Below are 17344 nucleotides of genomic sequence, written 5' to 3'. Positions count from 1 at the left end.
GTAAGCAAAATTATTCCCAAATATTCTTTCCCCGACCCTTTGGCTCACGTCACCCTTGTTTTAGAGATGATTGCATCATCTGTAGGTTATGTTGGCCCTATATAAAAACTGGTACTATATAAAGGAGCCATTTTCTGTTGCTATAAATTGTAGTCAGTCATGTCGGCAGTTTTCCCCACTTTTATTCAGAAATATATGATGATGGAGACCTGCTATTACATAAATAGGCAGATTTAACATTTCAGAGTGTCGGAAAGCCAAGTGACCACCTATGTAGCTTTAGGGATAAATGTAGACACTGAAGTGGGCAACTCAACATTTTTTTGTTTTCCAGTGATTGTTTTTCTAGGCTCGTCGAAGGTATCTGGAACTTTGTCTAATATTATTATTGGTTTTTTTTTCAATAATTGTAATTTTTTTGGGAGGGTGTAAATCATGGATTGGATATAAGTGGTGAAAGTGGGTGATTGCCAGTGATGGGTCAAGGGGTGGCCCGGTGGTAACCTGTGCTTGCTTTTGGTTGTGGAAGGAAATCCTTCTGTAAAGTAATGACAGATCTCTTGCTCTTCCGTCTGCTCCCTGTAAAGATGTGTTGTTGAGGACACCAGGGACAAGACTCAACCACCGTGACCCTCTGCCCTGTGTAATAAGCATGGTCATTGGTCAGAGGAATGTAAAGGATTTGACATCTTTGGTTTGGCGTTGTATACAGACCACATGATATCCGGCATTGTATTTGATGTTTATGGTTATGTTATATATTTATGGTTTATTTGTTGCATTCTGTATTTCAGTCAATAAATGTGTTTAATTACAATATAAAAACACCTAATATTAGTAAACAGAATTAAGAGAAGGTTTTAAAAGTACCACTGCCCCCTCCAAAAAAAAATACAAAATAGGTGATCATCAATGTATCTTCCATTCAAACGCCCATGAGTTTGACACCTTGATTTCCAGGTTGTCTGAGCCGTCAGTCTTCCTGATTATGCAGTGATACATCCCCAAGTAATGTTTCTCTGTCTAACCAGTCAGGCCTGCCATATACATAGGGTAGTGAACAACTATTTAAAAAGCAATATAAAAGATCATCGTTATCGTTATGTAGATCATATTCAAACTATATGGGGACCCGATTTATTGGGCGAAAGGGTGTAAAAACTATGTTGTATCATCGATCGACGCTCATTATGTGCAAACCCGCCTCTAGTCGCCAATCAATCAATGTCTATTCTTATTTGCTACTTGGGACCGGGATCTCGTTGAGCTTTGCCATACTGTGTGCACACGCTAAATCTGACATTGTTTTAGATTTTTTTTTCTTTGTTTTGTTCTTTTTCTGACCTCTGACCAGAGCCACAAGAGACCACCATTGTCAGAGGTGTCAGCGACCAGTGATATGTCGCTGTCAACACAAAGGATAATATGCAGAATTCTTGTTTTTCACCCCAATGTATTTTTACGCTCTTTTATTAGGTATTAAAAAGTGACCTTATTGTCCATTGTGACCAATCAGAGCTCCAGTCTCAAAAGACCATTTATTATGTTATGCTTGTAATATATTGCTTGTTCAACGTGAAGATCAGATCTGCTGCCATCGGACACAATTTTACTAGATTCGTCTCTAAAGCTGACAGTGAACAAAACCTTTCATTTCAGATGTTTCTGCCATTGCACATGTCATATTCATGGGGTTTTCAGAAGCTCGGAATTGGAGACTTGTTTTTCGGGATCCCGATATTTGGACGATTCAGTTAAAATAAGTCTATCCCTCTGTAGGGTCAGAAAATGTTCTTCAGTTACGTCTTGCAGTTCAGAGACTGATAGCGGTGTGAGGACACTCCATATTCCACAATGGAAAATTTTATTTTGGTGTTATAGGGGTTGCCCTTTGAAGACAACTTTTATGACATATGGACACAATAGAAGTTGATCCGCCTCTGAGGAGCCCCATTTATAAGCCAGATAATAGTCACTTTTATATGAATTATATAGAGGTCTTTTATATGAACTGCTGTCATGTAATACTATATTTTTCATGCAATGGCTCGTAAAAAAATTCTGTTCACGGAGTTGCCAGGAACAGGACCAGTATGGTCAGTTGATCACCCCAAGGGCCACATAGCAGGGTTGTCTCTGAGTGCTTGCGATGGAGATTCCTCTTTAGTTCTGGATAAGCTTTAAAGGCTTGTCTAGACGTATGATATTGATGACCTATCCTTATGATGAAGTTCTCGGCAATGGCCACTACATAGTGAATGAAGCTGTGCTCTACCAGCTACGTTCACTACGTTCTACATATGTCCTTCACCACCATTTGGGTTACTAGGTGCCAGACCACCATGATCTGATATCGATGACCTTTCTTAAAGTTCCCCGTACATTTTAGAATAAAGTCATCTTTATCGGTGGGATTGGCCTGATGTCAGGGGAGAGAAAGATCCAGCACTTTGGATTTCCAAGTTGCCTCCAGAGAAATCTCCCAGAGAGAGCACAAAAGTGATCGGTGAAGCTAAGGAGGAGTTGGGAGAGATTGCTGTCGGTGAAACCATCGCGTGTCATGTGTATGGTCAGGGAAGATAAAGGATAGATCATCATCACCATGAGCCTTAAAAAAAAAGTTCCCTAAAAGAATATTATGTCTGGTCATTTTTACCTGAATCAATTTCTGGAAAACTAGTGAGAGTAAGAACCAATACGACCATTGAACTTGATGGACCTAGGTCTTTTTCCAACCTATGGAGCTCCCACTACAGTAGGATTACCACCCAGATTTCCAAGACTCTTGAATGGCAAATTGGTCTAGTTATGAGACGATAAATCCCCCACTCCGAAGTGTCACATAATTTAACAGACTTGTTGTCACTCGTTGCTCCTACATGGGAAAACTCAAAGATCTGGATTTACAATTATTGTGATTTATCTTACAACGAAAACGTGACCGAATGTGCATGTTATATCTACGATGGGAGGAGATCTGGTCTATGACTGGATATCACCGGAACCTTTTATCCCTAAGGATGGAGACACTGCGGATCCTCATTTGCCCCTAGAATGGACAGCTGGTTGGGTCTTTTGGCATATTAGATTGTCATCAGATCCCACCCAAAAACCCAGGCTTGTGCCAACAGAAGTCTTATATGTACTGGCAGCTTAACTGCTGTTTGCAGATGGCACTATGTCAGTATCCACAGAAAGTCTTTAGGCTCAAATACATAACCGCATTTTCAGTTTTTAGATAAATCCTACTTTTTTTCCATGGATTTTTTTCTTGTTGAGTTATAGAGGAGCAAATTTGCTTTTTTTTAAATTATCTAACCCACCAAATTGATGTGAATATTACATTTTTAGGTAAATCAACTGCTTGGTGCCTGGAAGTTACAATATATCTTAGACTAGATGGTGGCCCGATTCTAACGCATTGGGTATTCTAGAATATGTATGTATGTATATAGCAGCCACATAGTATATAGCACAGGCCACGTAGTATATAGGAGTCATGTAGTATATAGCAGACAAATACGATGTGGCCTGTGCTATATACTATGTGGCTGCTATATACAAACATACATACATATTGTAAAATACCCGATGCGTTAATACAGGCCACTCAATATATAACACAGCCCAAACAGTATATAACACAGCCCACATACTATATAACACAGCCCACGCAGTATATAACAGCCACGCGGTATATAACTCAGGTGACGTAGTATATAACACAGGCCACGCAGTATATAACACTGGCCACGTAATATATAACGCAGTATATAACACTGGCCACATAATATATAGCACATCACACGCAGTATATAACACTATATCTTAGATTCTGCCATTATAGTCAAGATTCTGTAAAACAAACATGGTTAGAATGATGAATCTGTACTGAAATGCGGAACTGAAAATTCGACTTCAGATTAATATTGCAGCCCCGTTGTTGCGTCTCACACTTGTGGTTTGGTCAGTGTAATCTAATCTTTTGAGCCACAATACAAGACATGGTTATAGCTTCCTGTGACCTAAACCACTGTTTGTGGCTTTGAGTGCTCAGTGTCAGCTGGGAGCTGTAAAGTTTTACTTTACACATCAATTGGTGTTGACATTGGGAAAGTTTCCATCTTGGAACAAGCGCACTACAATTTGTTAAAAAGTGTTGTCAGACACCCCTTTGTTACATGTCCTATCAGGGCATGGACAGATATTTAATAACTGTTCCTATTGGCTGAAAATGTTGGGGGTATTTTTATATGAATGTAAATATAATTTTTTAATTTTGGCCACTGAAAAAGAAAAAAATGTACCGTAATTTCACCAGGCATAGAGTGTGTTTGATCCTTATAGCCTTGCTTAGTACGGCTCTTGTCTAGATCCCCTTTGGATGACTACAGACATCTACTGAGATGAATGGTCTTCTCTACAGCTAGATCGACCCCATGATCGTTGGCTCTGATACAGACTTGAGAATTATGGCAGCAGCAGGAGACAAGTATTGTGTCTTGTAGGTGGCAGTGACTGTCTATTAATGCTGTTATGTTAAAAATGAGGATGTGTTAAAAGTTGGGTGGGAACGGAATTTTTATACAATCAGATTGCACAATTTATGACTACAGCAGGAGAAGAGTGTGCTGATCTTGTGGGAAGCAGCGACCTGTTTATTCATGTTGTTATATGTACTTGGGCAGTGTCATGAAGTGGGCGGAGATAGAACACTAACTAACCAATTAGATCACAGAAATAATAGCAGCAGGAGAAGAAGAGGATGTTTAACTTGTACAGGAAAGTGACTTAAGTCCGTCGTATAGACTAGATAACTATCAACCAAATGACCATTTGTTCATCAGCTCTGTCTCCCGACTTACCCGTACAAAAGACCGCTCTGCTTGGCCGAGCGCTCTTCTGTTCTCTACGAGAGACCCCTGGAAGACACCTTGGGCAGAGGTTTATATCCAGGAGAACAAAACGATCAACCATTGAAATTCAAGAGACCAAATCCTGCTCTCCCTCAACATTGTTGTTCGATTTGGAAGACCCCATAAACTGTCCAATCCCACCAATATCAGCGGGTTCAGTCATGTTTAGTCTATGGGGTCTTTGATATTTCCATGTGATCATATACCTTTTATAAGTACAAGTCTTCCAGATTCTATTTTTTTCATAAAGGAAGATATTTTGCTTACTTTAGCTTTTTTTTTGTAAGTGAGTGATGCAGACGGATGCCATGGTGACACTGCATGCGCTGCCACCTCTGCAATTACATCTCTAATTTTCCTTTCATCAATAACAATGCCCAATTACATTTATTTCACCCCGGGATGGATTATAGATCTGCATAGTGCTTTTATAGTTTCAGGATGTGGACTAATTTAACCCTTCCGCTACCAATTCTATTACTGTATTGCTGTTTCCACTTTCACAATAGACATTATTGTACAGAGACTATTGTATAATTTATACATAAATATATTTATATGTAAATATTCAGGTCCCTAGTTCCTCTGCAATGGTGGTAATATTTAGTGAAACCTTAGGAGTGTTTCATTTCCCTGCAGCTCTACCACAGGGAAATTAAACTTTCCATTTACATCAATGTGCTGCCTTTATAATGCACACGAGATGTGCGAGATAGCTGTTCTGAATTCTGGCTGCAACATAAGTAATCACCCCCTCCTCTTCCTCTATGTGATCCAAATTTTGCAATACAGTATCTTACTATGAAAATTCATTGCAGTCATAGGCTCACAGTATCAGGCAGTGAAAATGAATATACTCATTGTCCCATTTCAGCCTATTGTTAAATTGCAAATGGCTTAGAAATGTTTTTACAATATGCCGTTTATACCGAGGGAATACTATTATATCTATTTGTTTGAGGCTCTAATGCTGGGACTGCAACACGATTTTGGCCTCCGTACAGGTTGCGCAGGTAAAAATTGCTCTGTGTCAGTACATTGCTGCATAATGAAAGTGAATGGGGTGGCATTGTGACCCGTAAGGTACCACAAGAAGCAAATTGCAAAAAAGTTTGAACCAGTTGGATTTTTTGTGACTTGCATGTTGTGGTCGCTCTAACTCTCAGGTTGCATTCACCTGCATCATTCTGCAATGTAGCACCGGCGTAGAGAGATTTTTGGTCACACAACTTGTCAATTGTCTTCTAGGCACAGCATTAATACGTATTGCTGCTCCTGTTATATAAGATACAATATGAAGGAATTTGAATCTAACTATGTGGGTCCCACAATCAGGACACTTATCTATTAGCTAGAACAGCATTTGGAGGACCCAACACATCTTTGTATTTCATGGACATCCCATATGCAATCTGTCTGAAGAAGGTCCTTTTGACTAAAACTTCACTATTTTTTGGATTGCTTTGCTAATAAATCTGATATTATTTTCCTGGAACTTTAGTTCTGGATTCTTTCTTCACTGAGTGGTATCCAATCCTGCCACCGTATTATTATACAGAGTGACGTACATCCTATCTATATTAAGTAAAATAAGTTACCTGTATTTTTTCGAATACACAGCATCAAAAAGTCACCTAAAGCTCATCATGGGATCGTAGCCCAAATGCTCGATGATCAGCTTATTGTAAGGGAGTTTTTCTGAGAAGTGGGGTCTAAAGCTGAACACAGCTTTGATTATTGATAGGCTCACCTTAGTGAGATGGATTCACTAAGCCTCAGGTCCAAGTGGGCACATGGACAGGACACATGGACAGGAAGGGACGTGTGGAATGAGGACTTAGAGCACTGGAGACCACAGGTGGCCAGATACAGAGAGGACGCAGGAAAGTCTGAAGCAACGTAGACCGCAGGTATGCAGGGTCACAGGCAGTGCTGTTGAGTCGGAATCGTAGAGTCGGAGTCCGAGTTTGTGTCCATTTTGGTGGAGTCAGAGTTGGAATGTGAGGTTCTGACGCATTTCAAGTCTAGCTAACTCTTAGTTGTAGATTTGACTTGAAACGCGTCAGTATCGTTTTCTTATGCCCATGCTATTTTAATTAAGTTTCCAAAAAAGAAAATTAAAACGCCAGAATTATTATTTTTTTGGTCACCGCAACATTACAATAAAATGCAATAACAGGTGATCAAAACATTGTATCTACCCAAAAATGGCATCTGTACAAACATCAGCTCGGCATGCAAAAAATAAGCCCTGTCCCAACCCAAAATCCCCAAAAATGGAGACGCTAGAGGTCTTGAAAAATGACGCCATTTTTTTTTAATACGTTGGATTTTTTTTTTCACCACATACGGTAATTAAAAAAAGAATCTATACATGTTTGGTATCTGTGAACTCATAATGAGCTGGAGAATCATAATGGCAGGTCTGTTTTAGCATTTAGTGAAAATGATTAAAAAAACAAAACAATTGTGGAATTGCACTTTTTTTTTGCAATTTCACTGCACTTGGTATTTTTCTCCCATACACTATACGGTAAAACCAATGGTGCCATTCAAAAGTACAACTCGTCCCGCCAAAAAAAAAAAAGGCCTCAAATGGCCGTATTGTTAGAAAAGTAAAAAATAAGTTATGGCTCTGGGAAGAAGGGGAGCAAAAATCAAAAGTGCAAAAATGGAAAATCTCAAGGTGGTGAAAGGGTTAATTCATACAATTTACTAATATACTCATGCGAAAAAAAAAGTGTCCTAAGCTTAAGATATAAGTGCCAATCTCAGGTCTTGGCAGCTCTACTTCCAGCTTGTGCTTTAGGCAGAAGATTGTTTACTGCGTGGGCATCTCACCACTGGTGGGTGTGGAAGGTGTGGAATGGCCTCTTTTTTAATATTCCCCTTCTCTTTCTAGGCTGTGACCGAGGACGGGGTTGACCTAGCTATTGAAGTTAGCAGAAATGGTCAGGTGCAGAACAAAACCCACAAAATAACACCAGAATGATTTGTGCCAAATGATGAACATCTTGTTACAAATGTGAATCAATGGGATGCAAAGTTCTAACATATACATTCATGCTCTTTGGCTTTTATGCTAATTTACTTGTTTTGTTATAGAGAATGTTTGCTGCGTGGAAATATAATGTCAGTCGCATTTGTTTGCTGCGTTAGACGCCCACAGGTCATAGATTTTCATTCCTAGGGTTTGGGAATTGCATATGACTAATTGTGAAGCAAAGTACAAGCTGGGCCGCCTGCTGCAGGACATTTGTGGCCGGCGCTTGGGATAAAACCCGGAATAAGTGCACAAATGTGACTGTGTGGATGTGCGCTGGAGCTGCTTTATTCCTATTTATTTGCACTTTTAGAAATTATCATGATCGGTAAATGGACCTATGGGAATTGTAGCCGATACTCAAGTCTTTTGGATCCTTCTGTAATGTAGCTGTGCGTGACCACAGACATTAGATACAGGTCCTTCTCAAAAAATTAGCATATAGTGTTAAATTTCATTATTTACCATAATGTAATGATTACAATTAAACTTTCATATATTATAGATTCATTATCCACCAACTGAAATTTGTCAGGTCTTTTATTGTTTTAATACTGATGATTTTGGCCTACAACTCCTGATAACCCAAAAAACCTGTCTCAAAAAATTAGCATATTTCACCCGACCAATCAAATAAAAGTGTTTTTTAATACCAAACAAAAAACCATCAAATAATAATGTTCAGTTATGCACTCAATACTTGGTCGGGAATCCTTTGGCAGAAATGACTGCTTCAATGCGGCGTGGCATGGAGGCAATCAGCCTGTGACACTGCTGAGATGTTATGGAGGCCCAGGATGCTTCAATAGCGGCCTTAAGCTCATCCAGAGTGTTGGGTCTTGCGTCTCTCAACTTTCTCTTCACAATATCCCACAGATTCTCTATGGGGTTCAGGTCAGGAGAGTTGGCAGGCCAATTGAGCACAGTAATACCATGGACAGTAAACCATTTACCAGTGGTTTTGGCACTGTGAGCAGGTGCCAGGTCGTGCTGAAAAATGAAATCTTCATCTCCATAAAGCATTTCAGCCGATGGAAGCATGAAGTGCTCCAAAATCTCCTGATAGCTAGCTGCATTGACCCTGCCCTTGATGAAACACAGTGGACCAACACCAGCAGCTGACATGGCACCCCACACCATCACTGACTGTGGGTACTTGACACTGGACTTCAGGCATTTTGGCATTTCCTTCTCCCCAGTCTTCCTCCAGACTCTGGCACCTTGATTTCCGAATGACATGCAAAATTTGCTTTCATCAGAAAAAAGTACTTGGGACCACTTAGCAACAGTCCAGTGCTGCTTCTCTGTAGCCCAGGTCAGGCGCTATTGCCGCTGTTTATGGTTCAAAAGTAGCTTTACCTGGGGAATGCGGCACCTGTAGCCCATTTCCTGCACACGCCTGTGCACGGTGGCTCTGGATGTTTCCACACCAGACTCAGTCCACTGCTTCCTCAGGTTCCCCAAGGTCTGGAATCGGTCCTTCTCCACAATCTTCCTCAGGGTCCGGTCACCTCTTCTCGTTGTACAGCGTTTTCTGCCACATTGTTTCCTTCCAACAGACTTACCATTGAGGTGCCTTGATACAGCACTCTGGGAACAGCCTATTTGTTGAGAAATTTCTTTCTGGGTCTTACCCTCTTGCTTGAGGGTGTCAATGATGGCCTTCTTGACATCTGTCAGGTCGCTAGTCTTACCCATGATGGGGGTTTTGAGTAATGAACCAGGCAGGGAGTTTTTAAAAGCCTCAGGTATCTTTAGCATGTGTTTAGAGTTAATTAGTTGATTCAGAAGATTAGGGTAATAGGTCATTTAGAGAACCTTTTCTTGATATGCTAATTTATTGAGACAGGTTTTTTGGGTTATCAGGAGTTGTATGCCAAAATCATCAGTATTAAAACAATAAAAGACCTGACAAATTTCAGTTGGTGGATAATGAATCTATAATATATGAAAGTTTAATTGTAATCATTACATTATGGTAAATAATGAAATTTAACACTATATGCTAATTTTTTGAGAAGGACCTGTATTTCTCGGAATGTTCAGCCATTTGTCTGGGATTCTGCTCACTATATGAAGTCTCTGGGGGCTACAGGTATTGTTTGTCAAGTGCACCCAAATTAACAGCACATGCAGTCAATATCTTATGTCTACTTGAACCATTTGGCTTTTTTTGCACAAATATAAAGAAGACCGGTCACTTTCCATAAATACGGAATTTTTTTTCTAAAAGGGGTAAATGCCGCTGTTCTCCTGAATCCGGTATTAATTTTCTTTTGTTCCTGCGCCTCTCCGTTCCTGAGATATGGCCCCTTCTTTCTTATATATAATTATTTTCTTTTGAACAAACCGGGTGTGGTCCTCAACAATTCTCTGTGGGATTTTTCTTGAGGATCACACCCAGTTGGCTAAAAAAACAAGACTAGATTTATATACAGGTAAGAGAGGGCCATATCTTAGTAATGGAGAGGCGCAGGAACAAAACAAAAACAGCGCCGGATTCCGGAGAACAGCGTTATTTACACCAGGTAAAAATTACAAATGGCAAGTGATGGGTCCTCTTTAAAGAGGTTGTCTCATCTTGGATATTTATGGCATATTTACGGGATTATGCCACAATTGTCTGATAGATCTGGTTCCCACCGATGCGATTTGCCTTTATCTCTAGATTAAGCCTCCGTTACATACTCACTAGAATGGAGAGGTGGCCATTTATGCAAAGCTCCCCTCAGCTATTTATATCGAAATGGCAAAATTTAATAAATGTTCACAACCCCAAAACAAACCAAAGGAGAGAGCTGGGCATGCGTGGCCACATCTGCACTGACCTTGGCCCGTGGTAGGACTCGCATGCATTGGACATTTATGACATATCATGTGGATTTGCCTTAAATGTTCAAGATGAAAATGCAGTGGCATGTAGAAGTTCGGGCACCCCTGGTCAAAATTACTGTTATTGTGAACAGTTAAGCAAATTGAAGATGAAATGATCTCTAAAAGGGTTAAAGTTAAAGATGCCACATTTCCTTCATATTTTAGGCAAAAAAAAAAAAAATTGTCATTTTTTACATTTTAAAAATTACAAAAAGGAAAATGAGCCAATGCAAAAGTTTGGGCACCCTGCATGATTAGTACCTAGTGCAACCCCCCTTTTGCAAGTATCACAGCTTGTAAATTCTTTTTGTAGCCAGAGAAGAGTCTTTCAATTCTGGAAAATTTATTACAGTACTGTGAGATTCCTGGGTCGTCTTGCATCCTCTGCTATTTTGAGGTCTAGCCTCAGATTTTCAATGATGATCAGATCAGGGGACTGTGAGGGCCATTGTAAAACCTTCAGCTTGCTCATTTGTGGATTTTGACCTGTGTTTAGGATCATTATCCATTTGTAGAAGCTCTCCTCTTTTCATCTTATGCTTTTTTTTGAGATGGTGTTATGTTTGCATCAAGAATTTGTTGAAATTTCATTACATCCATTCTTCCCGCTAACCGTAAAATGTTCCCCGTGTCATTGGCTACAACGCAACCAACAAAGCATGATTGATCCACCGTCATGCTTAAAGGGAACCTGTCACCCCCAAAATCAAAGGTGAGCTAAGCCCACCGGCATCAGGGGCTTATGTACAGCATTCTGTAATGCTGTAGATAAGCCCCCGATGTATCCTGAAAGATGAGAAAAAGAGGTTAGATTATACTCACCCAGGGGCAGTCTGGTACGATGGGTGTCGCGGTCCGGGGCCTCCCATCTTCTTACGATGACGTCCTCTTCTTGTATTCACGCTGCGGATCCGGCGCAGGTGTACTTTGTCTGCCCTGTTCAGGGCAGAGCAAAGTACTGCAGTGCGCAGGAGCCAGGCCTCTCTGACCTTTCCCGGCGCCTGCGCACTGCAGTACTTTGCTCTGCCCTCAACAGGACAAAGTATGCCTGCGCCGGAGCCGCAGCGTGAAGACAAGAAGAGGACGTCATCGTAAGAAGATGGGAGGCGCCGGACCGGACAGCGACGCCTATCGGAGCGGACCGCAGCGGGACCGACCCTGGGTGAGTATAATCTAACCTCTTTTTCTCATCTTTCAGGATACATCGGGGGCTTATATACAGCATTACAGAATGCTGTAGATAAGCCCCTGATGCTGGTGGGCTTAGCTCACCTTCGATTTTGGGGGTGACAATGGTTAATTTAATGGTTGGCAAGATGTTCTTTTCCTGAAATTCTGTGCCCATTTTTATCCACAAATACCTCTGATCATTGTGGCCAAAGAGTTCTATTTTAACCTCATCGGCCCACAGGTCTTGTTTCCAAAATGCATCAGGCTTGTTTAGATGTTCTTTTGCATACTTCTGATGCTGATTTTTATGGTGAGGACGCAGGAGAGGTTTTCTTCTGATGACGAGGAAGCTGGAAAATTTGCATCACTTGGCCTTTCCTAATGATGATAGTGAACAAGCCATAACCCTAACAGGCTAATTAAGGTCTGAAACATTGGTCAAAGTTATCTGAATACACAAATCTCCAATGATGCCCAAACTTTTGCATCGGCCCGTTTTCCTTTTTGTAATTTTTATAAATGTAAAAAATTACTATATATTTATTCTCTTAAAATACAAAGTAAATGTGTAAGCTTTAACGTTAACCCTTTTAGAGATCATTTCATCTTCAACTTTCTTAACTGTAAACAAAAAACCCTTTTGGACAATTTGATATATAATGATTGTCAATATCGGTGACCGTGAGCCTATATATCCCGGCCACCACAGGCATTAGCCATGGAAACACTCCACCCAGAATGTTTAACAAGAAGAATTTGGAGTGAAAAAATCCACCAAAATTAAATAAAATCCAAAGAAATTTATTTGAATAAACAATTACATATATGGCATTTTAAAATATACATGACATCATATAAAAGGACCTAAGCTGTGTTAAAACAGAGACTCAGATGCAGCACCACATGCGGACCGACCAAACACCATGGTAAGAAACAACGTGAATAAAGTGCTCGTGCAATTGAATAGTTAATATTACAACGTGCTAATACCAGGGATAATCATAGAAAGAGTCACAATGACTATTAGTTTCAAGCTTGTGCTATCAGTGCCCTCCCATATTAGGCATACATATAAGTTCAATAGAGTAATTAGTTCTCACCCATTCTGTGTCAGGTCGGCCGCACGTGTACCCCTACGCGCGTTTCGCGTGGGCTTCTTCTGACTACAGCCTCCCCTTGAAGAAGCCCACGCGAAACGCGCGTAGGGGTACACGTGCGGCCGACCTGACACAGAATGGGTGAGAACTAATTACTCTATTGAACTTATATGTATGCCTAATATGGGAGGGCACTGATAGCACAAGCTTGAAACTAATAGTCATTGTGACTCTTTCTATGATTATCCCTGGTATTAGCACGTTGTAATATTAACTATTCAATTGCACGAGCACTTTATTCACGTTGTTTCTTACCATGGTGTTTGGTCGGTCCGCATGTGGTGCTGCATCTGAGTCTCTGTTTTAACACAGCTTAGGTCCTTTTATATGATGTCATGTATATTTTAAAATGCCATATATGTAATTGTTTATTCAAATAAATTTATTTGGATTTTATTTAATTTTGGTGGATTTTTTCACTCCAAATTCTTCTTGTTAAACTTTCTTAACTGTTCACAATAACTGTAATTTTGGCTAGTGGTGCTCAAACATTTACATGCCACTGTACCTCTTTACCAACGCTATGATTCTCATGGGTTTTTAAGTGGCTTTTTATGTCTTTATATATTATTGAACATACAGATTTGTTTGGGTACAGATGCATTTAGTGGTTCCTTTTTATTGTTTGTCTAGTTGTGTATAAAATTATTTTTCAAATGCGCAATATTCACCCTTACTAATCTCTTTGCAGCTCCCTTTTCAATGCTTACGTAGTCCCCAACGGTCTCTATTTTCTAGTTTCGAATCACGACACCTTTAGTGGCAGGAAATTATGCTAATTTGACCATTATTAAGGCAGTGATTGACTAAGCAGGCATCTTCTGGCTTTTCTTGTGCACAAGAAGTAGAGACCAGCAGGGACCGAGCAAGTATTGGAACAGGAGCTGGGAAAAGGTGGGGAAAGCCAGCTGTTTTTTGGACAATAAATTGCAGAAAATTTTTATTAGTAAAATTGCATAAAACAGAACGTTCCCAGTACTAATAAATGTGAAAAGCTTTTTCTACATGTTTCAAACTGAATCTCTGTCCCTACTTGTGGATTGTCACACTGTGGCTGCGTGATTTGGGAAAGGGGCCCCAAACCGTCCCTAGGACTGGGGCCCTAACTATCTCCGCTCTTAAAGATACCTCTAAAGATGAGGAGGTTTGGGCCACACACCTTACTGTTCTCCTGTTATACCTTAACCTGCCCCTTCCCCCTCCCCCCAGGAGTCCTGGGACAGAAATGTTAGTGTATAAACACGTAAGACAGACAGGAATAACAAAAAGCAACTAACATACAAAACACTCACCAAAGGTGGAGAGGTATATAGGGAAGCCTAGGAATGTACAAAAAAAATGGGAATAAGACAATGAGGAAAGCATTCACCTAAAAACAGCATTCAACAATCTCCTGCCTCAACAGTGCTCTCCAACTCAGCATGGTGACTCTGAAGAGCTAGGAAGTAAACTTTCACTGGCAAGGAAGAGAAGGTCTGGCCAGATTATACATGGAGAGGAAATGACCAGATCAGCAACAGCTGTGAAATGGATCTGCAAGTTTCTAACCAGCATAAAAAGGGTTGTTAACCTCTTCGGCACCAAAGGAAACAAAATCCATTTAATATGGAACACGAACACCCAGGCTAAATGGAAGATCTACTATTCATAATACTAGTGATCTTCTAACCCCAGATCTCCCAGGAGGACGTGACCCACTCGTGATATGGATCACGTTCACATTTAATTCTACTAATAAAAATTTTCTGCATTTTTTTTAATCCAAAAAAAAACTGCTGAATATTCCTACCTTTTCCTATTGCTACCACTGGGCAGGAGTGGTTTTTCATTTGATTTGAGGATTCGCTGGCTGCTTCAACGTGGGTGAGCTGGATCACACTTTCTTATTCATTGGAACCAGAGGATAAGGAATGGATAAGTATTGCTTTTTTTTCCCTCCTGCCTATGGAAAATAGTTTTTATGAGCTGAACAATCAGATATTAAAGAGGAAGACTTGCAATGCTTCTCTGGTTTGTATGTTTCAAAGGACGTGTTCCTCTGTTATTCTTCCTGGAAATAAATTACCGTACCTTTAATAACGTCACAACTGGCCATTTTCAAGACCATTTGTATCCCCCATAAAATCTGAAACTACTAGGACAGCTATGACATGACAAAAGACACTGTGAGTGGCCGCCTGATCTTATGATCCCTCTTGATAAAGTATATGTGATTTACTTTGGTCCACTTATTACTCTTTTATACTTAGTTGCCACTTTGGCTTTTATATATATATATATATTTTTTGCCTATTTATGCTACATTCTCTGATCTGACTGTCTCTCGTTTTCTCACTGTCTTCACCTTTATGCATTTTTAATACTATTTTAATATTATTTTGTGTTGTAGTAAAGATGATTTGTTCTGAGTTGATAGGATAGTCCCAGATTTTGTAGGGCCCCATCCCATTGATGAATGATGCCAAACCCAATTTTTGTCTAAGTTTTGAGATGGTTAATGGTGATGGCACAGTCTGCCCACTGTGATGCCCAATGGCCTTTGTTTGGGGGGAGTCCAAAAAACTCTCTGCCCCCGTGATCATGACTTTATGTAATATCTACAGTTCTGAGATCCAGAAGGAACATTTACATGAATATTTGTGAATGATACAGCCGGATTTTAATAAAGATATCATGTGAGGTGCTTTTGTATTGGGACAGTGGATCCTTATCAGAATAGCTTTGTAGTAAAACTCTGGTTACATCACGTTACCTTTGCCTAAAACCACAGCCGGGTTTTGTGCGCTCAGGTTTCTCTGGTAGGAACAATATACTTATTGATGGATACTTCCCATCTGAGCCTCGGTGCATGTGGCTATAGGGACGGGTAGGAGACTGCTCTGCTGCCAACTTCCGCTTTCACATCGTTACCTGGTTATTAGTTCTGTTAGTTCTCAGCCCATTTACTGATGATGATTCTTCTGACTGATTTTGTTCTCTTGGTTCTGACCCAGCGAACCAAGAGACCCATAGATAGATAATAGATAGATGATAGGTAGATAATACCGTAGATAGATGATAGATAAATTAATAGACAGTAGATGGAAGGAGAGAAGGATAGGTCTATTTCTATTCCACGAACAGTAATCATCAAGCACATCATATAATCAAGGCCAAGGGTATACTACCATGAGAACCCTCCCAATGTATCCAATCGGCATATCACCAGGTGAAATACTCAGAAAAGCATAGTTTGCACTAGAGACGATGAGTATCTACAACACCCACAGAGTAGCTATCATATCATATCATATGATCATATCCCCTTTGAGAAAGCCATCACGCGAAACGCGCGTCGGGGTCGTGGGAAGGTCACAGCACTGTCCTGACTTACTATGGGTGAGCATTGTTTTTGACTAAATATGTGCTGAACAGACTTGGCGGTGCTCTGCGTACATCAATACTTATGTAATCACTGTATAACTAGGAATATTTTTGCACCTAGCCCTTCCTTTTTTCTTTGACCATTTGTAGCATTATATATGTATGTGCTCTCCCAGGTCATATAGTGGATATGTGATCTTCCCTTTGTGCACCACTTTTGTTTCCTCCTTTTTTTTTCTTATTTATTGTAGTATGCTATATGTAATTTTGGTATATGTCTAATAAAGATTGAATTTTAATTTTACGTCCATGAAATGTATTTTTCTATATGAGTGATTTGATAAAGGAAATATTGCAATCTGTGGTTTGTTCAGCTCCGTTTCACTGGTGTGAGGGTTTGGATCACGGGTAGATCTGTGAGGTTCTGAAGGACTTTCCGGATAAGGCTCGTCTCTTGCCGCTGGCAGCGCTCACCTAAAAGCTAATACATTGTTTTATCTGGGATCATTCTATAATCTCAGTGAACTATACAGATGCACAAGCGGCTGATTTTTTTCATGTTGATTTTTCCATTCTGATTTCTATGGAGCTTTTGATATCTGTCTGTAGATTGGACGGGAGAATATTGGGCGGCTTCCACCCTGGACTCCTTATGAGATGTTTCCATAGTCACTATGGTCGGATCTGTATATTTCTGTAGCACAGTAGTTTATCCTTCCTCGTGACATTGATTAGGTTTTTAAATCCCTGCGCTAATTCTAAGTAGTCAAATAAAAGCGTTATCGTTATCTGTATGTACACTGGCGGGAGAGTCATCCGCA

At 40.2% G+C, this 17344-nt stretch overlaps 1 protein-coding gene across 2 annotated transcripts in view; it reads left to right on the top strand.

Moving 5' to 3' along the window:
* The window catches only part of PRKCE (protein kinase C epsilon), a 442590-nt gene that overhangs the window by 1799 nt on the left and 423447 nt on the right, over positions 1–17344 (top strand). The gene's annotated exons all lie outside the window — the stretch shown is intronic.

The sequence above is a fragment of the Ranitomeya variabilis genome, chromosome 2 (genome assembly GCF_051348905.1).
Source record: "Ranitomeya variabilis isolate aRanVar5 chromosome 2, aRanVar5.hap1, whole genome shotgun sequence".
In the NCBI taxonomy this organism is placed as follows: Eukaryota; Metazoa; Chordata; class Amphibia; order Anura; family Dendrobatidae; genus Ranitomeya; species Ranitomeya variabilis.
Note: the sequence above shows the minus strand (reverse complement) of the source record. Positions and strands in the feature narration are given on the sequence as shown.